The 11,307-nt window shown below is 36.1% G+C and overlaps 1 long non-coding RNA gene across 1 annotated transcript; it reads right to left on the reverse strand.

The window, feature by feature from the left end:
* Positions 1-1,081: 1,081 nt before the first annotated feature.
* Positions 1,082-4,170, reverse strand: LOC148912819 (uncharacterized). The gene is made up of 4 exons (XR_016119230.1): positions 4,005-4,170; positions 2,850-2,883; positions 2,184-2,270; positions 1,082-1,513 (listed from the first exon to the last, which is right to left on the reverse strand). It is a non-coding gene; the product is annotated as an uncharacterized LOC148912819 (long non-coding RNA).
* Between the last annotated feature and the right edge of the window lie 7,137 nt (positions 4,171-11,307).

Here is an 11,307-nt window from a genome sequence, read left to right on the forward strand (position 1 = left end):
GATTTTGTAGATCCAGAGTGCTGTGTAAGGGCACTTCTTTTCATTTAGGGCCTTCTTCCATAAGGATTTGCATGCTCCTATAGCTCTGTCTGCGACGCTGTTTGCTTGGTGATGGTAGGGTGAGCTGAATGTTAACTTGATCCCACTGTTTTCACATTACTCACAAAACTCTTTGCTAATGTACTGCGTACCAAAGTCAGCATGGATGTGTGATGGTAATCCATATTCTGTTAACACATGCTGGAAGTGGCTACATAATTTATGGTATTGGCTGTAATATTAGCAATTTGACTTATGACAGGAAATCTTGAGTAATAGTCTACAATCATTAGATACTTTGAACCGTTGAATTCAAAGATATCAGTTCCTAACTTTTCCCATGGTCTAGAAGGAAGATCTTGTTGCAATATGAGAAGACAGGATAACTGCACTGAGGTGGTACTTGATTAAGGAAGACTGAACAACTGCACTGAGGTGATACTTGATTAAGGAGGTCAGGATAACTGCACTGAGGTGGTACTTGATTAAGAAAGACTGAACAACTGCACTGAGGTGGTACTTGATTAAGGAGGTGAGAACAACTGCACTGAGGTGGTACTTGATTAAGGAGGCCAGAATAACTGCACTGAGGTGGTAAGAGGAATGGATAACTATGGGGATACCGCTGCACTCTGAAGATCTTGTGACTTGTGGGGAGACTGCTGCACCCTGAAGATCTTGTGACTTGTGGGGATACTGCTGCACCGTGAATATCTTGTGAATTGTGGGGATACCGCTGCACTGTGATGATCTTGTGACTTGTGGGGATACCGCTCCACCGTGAATATCTTGTGACTTGTGGGGATACCGCTGCACTGTGATGATCTTGTGACTTGTGGGGATACCGCTGCACTGTGAAGATCTTGTGACTTGTGGGGATACCGCTCCACCGTGAATATCTTGTGACTTGTGGGGATACTGCTGCACTGTGATGATCTTGTGACTTGTGGGGATACCGCTGCACCGTGATGATTTCACCTATTTATTTTATTTTTTCTGATGTCTTTTTTTTTTTTGGCAAATGAAATATTATCATCAGGGTGTTTTTGCCACAGATAAACCTCTTTTTTAAAACAGGTCATTGACATTATTCATACTTGGTTTTAAGATAGTTGTAAGTGAGGTCACACCACATGGTGAAATAATGGGACTCTTCTGCATCCAATGGTACCCAACCATGTTTATCCATTCGACACATGACATCTTCCTTGTTTCTGTCTGATGATTCCAACCATTTTTCGAGAGACACATTCCATTCAAAAAATGTGCATCTTTTCCTATTTTTAACTCTGTGAGCTGTTTTCCAGTTTGTTTGCTTATCAAATTCCTCAGGATAACCCATTAGCACATGGTAATCCCCAGATGGGTATCTTCTAGCAGGCCTTTCCTGAAGATACCTTTTCACTTCTGTATTCAAGCCAACAAAACATGAACTTTGGATCTGTTCAGGGTACATTTCTTCAAGGGTTTCAATCTAAGAGACGAAGAGAAAAAGTTAGCAAAGGAATTAACTTCCAAACATGATGATTGGCAAACAGACTGTTAAGTTCAATTTTCACCTGGTCTAAAAATGGACTCATTAAAGTCTTAGATCGTTGCTCTCAAGCAAATCTTATCATTGACAATAACATATTTAATCTAATATACTGATATCTCAAACGGAAAACAAGCAAGCACAAATGCATATTTACTTAACTGTATCAGTGTAGCAATTATTAAGATATCATGGGAAAAAACTATTTGTCTTTTTCAAAGACATTCCCATCAAAGTATATAATAGTTCAATTCTTAAAAACAAAGATTTTGGATTTTGACATTTGAGTTGTCTAAATTCATCACATTTTCAATTTCATCACAAGGAATTTAGTTTTTGACAGACACGAAACTGTAATGTGTTATGCATATAATATGCATCTCAAATTGAAGGTACTTATGAAAAAATCAAAAAGCATTTTATGGACAACATTATTGACAATTACTGTATAACTTCTGAATAAAGCAAATGAAATTTAACACTGACATTGTGTGGCAAAATAAAAATAAATAAATAAATAAAATTTAACAAAAAAAAAGAAAAGAAAAGAAAAACATTCTTCAAAACGTTTGTCCCATGATACCCTAAGAAATGACGAGGCTTCACTTACTTCCTCTGTTGCTTCCTGCAGGAGGTTTCAAAAGAACCAGCAGAAGATAATCTGTTTCTTCTTCATTTCTGGCAACTGATGATATGGCTGGAAGGGTAATAGAATAGCAATGATTCAGAATTGGAAAAAGTAATGTATATTACTGTTCTTAAAATGTAAACAAAACTAAGGTAAACAAATCAACTAAGAGCTATTACAGTGTACTGCTAAATGGATTTTAAAGTTGAGTTGCAATTAACACAACATATAAAGACAATAAAAAGATATGAGAAGCTCCTATATATTTCAATTGTAATTATAATAGGCATTATTAATACCTGTGGCAATGACATTTTCTGAATCTAGATTTACTGGAAAGAGTGGTGGTAAGCTCTGATAGTTAAAGATATCATCATCCTCATCACATGAAGTAGCATTGCTCTTATCATTTTCACTTTTTTTTATAAAATTATTTTCACCATTTTTCTTCCAATCTTATGTAGGTATTCAAAATTCAATCTCAAAATCAAGCTTGTGATGACACCCCATTTTCAGGTTCATTTTTGGAATTAGCATTTAATTCTGCATCAAATAGCTTGATGTCACCTTGAGGTACTGGGATACATTTACATGTATGACCACTATATAGACAGAGAGGTGGATATTACACTTTATCTTTTGACTTACCACTAGTAGATGTGTCTAAAAAATTCTCCTCTTCCTATAAGTAAAAAAACAATTCACAATTCAATTAAAATATGCATTAAAATTGCAATGTTTGTATAATAGATGACACAACTATTGTGCATGTCAGGTACATTCGTGATCATTGAATGGAACTGTAAAAAAGAAGTATTGCTTTGAATCTTATAGTTTTTTGTGTTCTCTGAAATTCTTAAGATTCCAATGGCTACATTCTCAAGCTCGAATGCTTAGAGTGGAATGATTTCCATATCATCTACTTCAAGTCATGCTTCTTCCTTCTGCAAGTTGTGAGACAAGAATATATTTCGACTCGACTGAATAATTATTGTCAGTTCAAATTGTCGGTTCATAAATTGAAATGATATATTTACGACGGTAAGATAAAAAATTCCATTATGATTGCTTTGCATCTTATTCTAAGTTTAATGAGGTAGAAGTTGATGAATTATCTGAAATTCCTTTACTTATTCTTATATCTGATAACAAAATATTAAAAGCTTCATTTTTTTATGTATTTGTCTTTAGAGCAAAAACATTTCATATAGCTTCAGAATGGGCTTCTAAATAATGAAAAATTAGCTCAAAGTTTGAAGTTAGTATGTTTACCAATATTACAAGACATAAATTCTTAGACTATTCTTCCTTTAACAGTACTGATCTTCGGTTACTAAATATACTTCTTTCAAACAATAGCTGATTTGGAGAATGAGCAGGTTATCAAAATTACATACGAGCGTTTTATAACGTTCAAAATTCTTGGAATCTTTTAAACCATTGTTCCTCTATTGTCATTGCTTCGTTCGTAGAAGACATGCTTAATTCTGAGACAAAGCGGCGAGGTGTTCAAAGTTAAAACGATCCCAAGTCTTTATAACATAAGATTTCTTTCTTTAGTAAGTTTAAACACTTGGACCGAATTCAAACATATGAGTTTTAGTTAAAGCCTCTTTTCAAATCTATTAAGAATTACTCGAAATTTATAAAATAACGAGAGGTGAGATTAACAACATTTAATTTTTGGATGGTCAGCTCCAGCTGAAACGGCTAACATTACAAGCTGATTATCCGTTCTAACCCTAAATGAAAATTCATTTATATGTTCCCATATTTATAAACAAAATTTTAATGTATACTAACCATGGTATTGTCTTCAAGAGTAAGACAAAAAGAATTCTTGATGAAACGCTTGAGGACACAATATTGAATACTGTACGCACTCAACTGGAAGATAAAAACGTGGTCAACGTGGTCTCAACTATGTCTCCCCTTCCCCCAAGGGAGGATATTCAATGAGTTGGTTTCACCATGCAATCTGATTGGCGGATAAAAGCACGTCTTCTATTGGCTAAGAGGTATTAGGTCAGTTCTGCCATGGAAGGACACCTCCGGCGGGTAATCGTTTTTATTCAAATCCAGCTGTTGGTCTATCATCAATTTTGCGTTCTGATTGGATGAGCAACTATACTAATCTATAAGTTATAGCCTTATAGTAGCGAACAGTGGCGGCTTTAAAAGCCAAAACACTAATTTTATTGGAATTAATTTTTATTTATTTATTTATTTATTTTTATTTTTATTTTTTTTTGCATCTATATATTTGACCGACTAGTTGAATTTGACTAAATGACTTTATCAACAGAAAATACATTGCCATTAGTGATGTAAGGACGAAAGGGGAAAGGTTTATGAGGTACTAGAGAGACTGATAAGTCGCTGTGCTGGGTATGCAAGATAATAATTAAAATGAGTTATTCCATAGCTTATATAATGCTTATATAATGTCACGTGGGGAAAGCGGGGCAGTGATACTTTCGCAATCAACACAAAGATATGATTTCCTCTGAAGTCGGCCTGTCTTCTGTTAAGGTTTTATTCGACCTTCTTGTACAATGCTTGTTTAGTCTTACTGCAACTGTATACTGCAACTGTAGAACTGGAGCTAACTCTTACTTCTACTTTTGCTTCTGCTTTTTCTTCTGCTTTTTCTTCTGCTTTTTCTGCTTCTCTTGCTTCTAACTCTCTGCTGCTCTGAACTCTGAGTGAGCTCGTATTTAATGGCTAAGCTAAAGTAATACGTCACATAACTGGTTTGTACCAGGTCAAACTAGATTGAACCAGTTAGGCCAAGTATACGTATGACGTAAGAGCTTGAAACAGGTGTTGGCTTAAGGAAAAAGTACGAGCACTTAGTTCTAAGAGCTGACCCTGAAAATCGGTCGATGGTGCTCGCTAGCTTATCTAATAGAGAACGGATTGTACCAAAAATAAGTTACAATTATGATTATTCTGAACAAGAGATCAGAAAAAGGCTTAGGAAGTAATTGTTTGTACAGTAAACAACCCTGCTCTTTCCCAGTACGCATGTACAAAGTTGTACATGATCAAAACCCGTTTTTACTGAAAAGTACAGTAGATTTGCAGCTGTTGTTTACTACAAAAAGTACTTCCCAAATCAAAATAAAGAGGTTTCAATTATATTTGTTATTTTAAGAAGGTTTAGCATTTAAGTTTGATGATAATTTATGAATTTATATAGCGCCTTTTCTTATGAATATAATCAAAGGCGCTTTACATTTAGTTTCTATTTCTAGAATGTTTCCCCCTGATATTTTCCCTTGATTGTATTTTTCCCTTTTGCAAGAATGCATATTATTTTAGCAGCTTTAATGAGTTCAGTGTTCTTTATCACTTAGGAAGAATATTTGGTTGATCTGAGAAAGATAACCATGAGCTTTGAGATTTAGAACAATTGGACATTAGGTTTTTTGAGAGCTACAAATCATATTTCGCGCGAATTTTGCCCGGTTTTCGCGCTTTTTTGTACCAGGCCGGTGTCTGCCATTTGCCTTGAGCAATTGAGTATTGATATCAGAAGAAATGGCGTAAAAAATGAAAGTTTTAGCAAAGTTTTCGGGTTTTCTTTTGCGTTGTCAGAAGGTTGAAGCTGAAAAGTAGAGAATTGTAAAACCGGAAGAAACATTTTGACTTTTTTAGTTATATTTGGAACTGTCGGAATGAAATGTATACGAAGAGATTTAGTTTGCACAAAATCAACAAATACTGTTTGATGGACACAGATGTGTGCCAAATTTTGCAAAATGGCGGTCATGTTTTGTCATAAGAATGACACTTTGATAGTGCTCTCAAACCGAATCATGAATTGTGTTTATTTCTACGAAACAACATTTATATGACAATTCTATATCGTGTCTTGCAAAATGACAAGCATATGAGAAGCATATGAGAAGTTTAAGATCTTGCGCATCGAGAAAAAACTTCAAAAACTGTGAGTACCTAAATATTTTCTCTACTTATTCATAACCTTGAACCTACTGCGCAAGACCATTTTCGGAATTTTTCTGGCCATGTATTTCTTGTATTACTGATATAAAGCAGTAGCAAAATGTAGTCTTGTTATATAGCTACTAGCCTGCGTGCAGCCAGACTTTTCTCTCGTACATCGAGACTCCCGGGAAACAAAACCGCTAACTAGCTATTTCCCTCGCGACCACTCAGACATTAAGTGTATAATGATTATAGCTAAGACGGCGTATTTTTTTTTGAAATATATCTATGATAGGCAGTAGTTGTAGGAGAGGAGAGGAGAGGATATCGAGACAAAGGAAATGTTATATACTTTGATTCAAGAAAGCGAAGCCCTTTGTCTGTTGCTTGACATATACCTGTTGATTCATTCACGGTCAACCAAACTTAACGGACAAAATAACATTAAATCTTCAGACGGTTAACCTCAAAATGAAAATGCATTTCTTTACCGTAAGACATACATGTTTAATAAAAGATTTTACAGAGGAACACGAATGAAAGGAAAACCACGAGACACGCAGCAGGCGTGATGTCAAAAAATAAGACAATGAACAAAAACAAAACCCGAAAAATTGTAAAAAAAAGTATTACGAAAATCTTTACAGAATTTTCATGGTAAAAAAATTCAAAAACTTGATACGTGTATCTGAGATTTACAAAGAAGATATCACTGGTCTACTCTGCTTTCGTTAGAGTAAAAAGAATACTACTTCTTCTTCATTTATTTGCTTGAGAACCTCGTGATTATAATCAAGTTAGCACTCCAATTGAAAACATTTCCTCGGAAACGAAAGATGTATATAAAGCTAGACAACAGGTAAGTTACTCGTTTTCTTTAAATTTATTGAAAGACTTAAAATGGAAGTGCCTGGAAGTAAGATAATTTTTCTTGATTTTAATATATTTTACACTGTTTCTAAGTAACTGTTGTTATATGTATATATATATATGTCTATCAGTGCATATTATATAAACAATGCACCCTCGTTTTCAATTAACAATATATCATTCTAATAAATTTCATCACGGGCTTATTTTGAGTTGCACTTGTCAGCCGTGTGAAAACTTCATTACGTAAAATTTCTATAAAAAGAATAAATCATCAACTCCTATAAATTCCATTTCGACCATGGAACGAACGAGCACCACAGGTTTGTTAGCCACTGACTATCAAATACTACCCTTGTAAAAACAAGGACTGTTTTATCAAGGGCGCTAGGACAAATACGTCGGGTTGTATAGCTATATTTAAGTCATTCGTAGACATGTAAGGTCATAAACATCTTTTGACGTGTCTATAATATTCCCCATTAACCCCGATTACTTGTGTTTGAATTGGCCCTCTACTCTATGAAGTGTCCGTACACTAGAGTCGAACTAGAGGGTGTAAGTGGGGTTTACAGATAACTGACAAAGAGGTTTTTTACCCGATACGGCGGCCATCTTGAATTCCATTGTTTGAAAATTATTCACTTATTTGAAAACATAACCTCGCCACTCTAATACCAGCTGAGCGATGAACGCGGCGCGCAAAGCATGAGTGGACAAAGTGACCGGTCCTAAGCATTTACTGAGCTTGAAAGAACGAAGCAAACAAAGAGGAAATTGTTTATTTTCTTCTTGAAAAAAGATTCAGTATAAAGATTTATGAAAAGCCTCATCTGAAAAGCCTCATTTCTGAGCCGTAAGATCACCAAAAATCAGTATCAACTGCAGTTACTTTTTCAGGTTTTTCGATCGATTCAATCTTACTGAAGCCATAACGTGATTAATTTTTTAACAAAATCTTCTTAAGAAACACGTGTTGTAATCTCTCAAGTAAACAGGTAAAATCCTTAGGACTACAGTGAAGTTTGATAGCCTGAGGGAAGAAACTCAGGGATTAACAATATATTTGTGTTGGATATGCTTGAAAATTCCTACTCCCGATAGATAATATACCAATACACAATTAATAAATCCTTCTGTCGTTCGTAACTAGCAAGGGCGGATCCAGCCAAAGTTTTAGAGGGGGGGGGGGGGGGGGGGGGGGCTAATTGAGTTTCTTCCGTCAACACAAAGAAAAACAATATAAAAAAGCATCGTCTTTTTCTGCTGAAGGGTCCCCCCTGAATCCGCCCTTGACTAGTTACCATGGTGCCATCATAGCTTAATCGAGCGGAATGGTTTGGAAACTCCATGAGAACAAAGCTATTGCTTTGCTTTCGAGATTGAACCGTACCATCACGTGATACTGACCGTGCACAATGAACCAAAGTAAGTATGGCTGAAAATGATCATTTCCTTATTATTTTCATGTATGAGTATTTTGAAAGTGAAAACTTTCATTCCATGACCAAAAACCATGCGAATAAATATTTCCGCGCAGATACAGTTAAGTAAGCATTAAAAAGGGCAATTTCCTTTTCAATGAAAAAATCAATATCAATCATATAGGATTAATTAACAAATAATAACTATTTTAGACAATTTTTAGGAGAGAAAAAGGATATATTCTCTAATACTATGAACAAACGGAACAAGGCCCCGTCCACACGTATCCGGAAATTTTTGTATCCGCAAATTATTTTTTGCGGATACGAAAATGTTTGCGTCCACACGCAGCATATCCGAATCGTTTTCATCGTCCACACGTATCCGTTTTCGTAAAATTTGCGGATACGGACACAAAAATTTGCGGACACGTGTGGACGCAACCCGTATCCGTAAAAAAAAATTGCGGATACAAACATTTGCGGATACGTGTGGACGGGGCCCAAGTTTTCCTTCTCTGTGCACGGTCAATGGAATCAAACAAAAACCTAGAACAATAGGATTCCCAAGCATTCCGCTCCATGAACTATGGTGCTATGAGAAGAAGGTTAAGTTTTTCTGTTTTCCCATCGACACCTCTGGCAAAAGCAAGGACCAGTTGATGATCAAGACATGCATATTTATAATAACTATAGACTTCGATCGATCTCAAACTACTAAGAAATGAAACTGAGATTAAATGTGCTTGTATGCCGGCCCTACTGAACCCTATACAGTGATGTATTATACGTTTCACTTTCAAATTCGATGTCAAAATGAACTTGAATGCAGGGCTTCTCGTCATCATGCGAATCAAGATGGCGTGGTTCGATGACCCACAAAAAACCCAAACAAGGTTACTGCTGTATGGCTTATAAGGCAATGTACAAGAGATATGATATGGAGATATAACGATAAAATGTTTCACTCAACAATCTGCTTCAAAACTTGCTACAATCGTTGTTTGTACTTTGTCAAGTCTTCGGGCGAAGTTTTAGCGCGATTTGAGGCCATTTAGTGTGTTGGTTTTTTTTTCGAAATCCAAGTTCTCCCTATGAATCAATAGCACATTTGCATGATGACGTCACGCGCGCAAAGCATGCTGGTTGTAGAGGTTAAGGCTGAAGAAACAAAAATGGCTTCTGTTAGCGGTGGTTATACTTGCTGTGTTCCAGGGTGTTTTAATAATAATAAGCGTGATAAACATTTGTCTTTCTACAAGTTTCCGAAAGATAAAAAACTAAGGAAGCTGTGGTTAAACAATATTTCAAGGAAAAACTGTTCTCCCACGGCTGGGCACAAAGTATGCAGCCAGCATTTTCAAGGAGGCAAGAAGACTTATCTTAACAATATCCCAGTTATCTTTCCTTTAGCCAAGTCTCATAAGAAACCAACGAAGCCACCAAGAAGGAAACTTATCAGACATGAAACTAGAACTGATCAAGAAGAAGTGGAATCAGATATTAAGGAGGTAGCACCCGAAGAAGTCGAATTTATTGATACCGAAGAATCAAATACAGTACAACAAGAAATCCGTGGTCTTACCATACCATTAAGCTACAGAATGCCCTTCGTGCAAATGAAATCTTGAATTCCGAAGTTTCAAGACTGAAATTCGGTTTTTTTTTTTAAACATTCAAAGGATGATATGAATTATTATGTTGGAATGAGCGTAAGCGAGTTTGATGCCCTGTACAATTTTCTCAATTATCAAGGCACTTGCCACCGTCGACAGAGCGGAAAAACCGGACGCATGCGCATTAGAGACTATTTTCATGAGCACTCCAATATGGCGGACGAAAGCGGTAAAAATCTGTCTCTAGGAAAATTGCTCTAAAAACGGACAAAAACGCAGCAATGACACTCAAAACTTTTGATCACAACTCGTAATCTGCCACAGTACTTGATCTTGGTAGTTTTTTTGAAGCTTGTGGTCGACTTGACGCCAAAATAATGAATTCTTCGACTTGATTCAGAAGGACTTCGATCGCATCTCCTAGTGTTCGATGACAAGTGGAGAATCTTCAAATATAAGGACAGATATGGATATATAAGCTTCATACTTCGGCAAAAGAACGATAACTGAATGAACTTAAACATATCAAATAGCATCCGAAAAATTTTGATACCATTTTTCAAACGAGGCAATTGAACTCACGACACGTGGGCCGAACAAGCGTAAGTTTACCTACACTGTTTTGCGAAGCATATATACCCTTGAAAAACTTGTTTTATTGCCATTCAATGTTATTAAATTACTGTATTTGAGATTGATGAGTGTGAAATGTTCTTTTATTAATAATAAACATCAATTCTCTTGGATTATTCGTCCTCATTAATCTTGAATACATTTTCTTCTGCTATCTTTTACTGCCACTCCAAGGTCAATGTCGAACGCAAGAGCGGCGCAAGCGCGTCAAATTCCCGCCTTTTTTCAAGCCCTTTAAGAGTCCTTCCGAGCACTTTAAATTTGTTGCTACGAGGAGAAGAAACACCATTCGTAGTTTTTATATTAAGAAGTAATTTAAAATGGCCCATAATAGTTGTATTTTTTCACCTCGTCTTCGAAAGTCCGACGACCTGTGTAGTGGTTCAGTTCGTCAAGTAGAAGGTCTCGAAGCGCGAAGTTGTGGTTTTTCTAAAGCTATTTCAGTGTGCTTTTACCATTTGAAGCGTAAAAAACAGCAAAACAACAAAACTTGTTGCTATCCTATACATGAAAAGACCTGTAATGGTTCACTTGTCCCCTGCCCCCAACGCCTATTCAAAGTGTTTGACGAGATGCTAGTACACCCAACCAAAAGAGGTACATATGCTCCGG

The sequence above is a fragment of the Actinia tenebrosa genome, unplaced genomic scaffold (genome assembly GCF_029948245.1).
Source record: "Actinia tenebrosa isolate PJP-AT-01 unplaced genomic scaffold, QUT_ActTen_1.0 PGA_scaffold10__47_contigs__length_13832649, whole genome shotgun sequence".
In the NCBI taxonomy this organism is placed as follows: Eukaryota; Metazoa; Cnidaria; class Anthozoa; order Actiniaria; family Actiniidae; genus Actinia; species Actinia tenebrosa.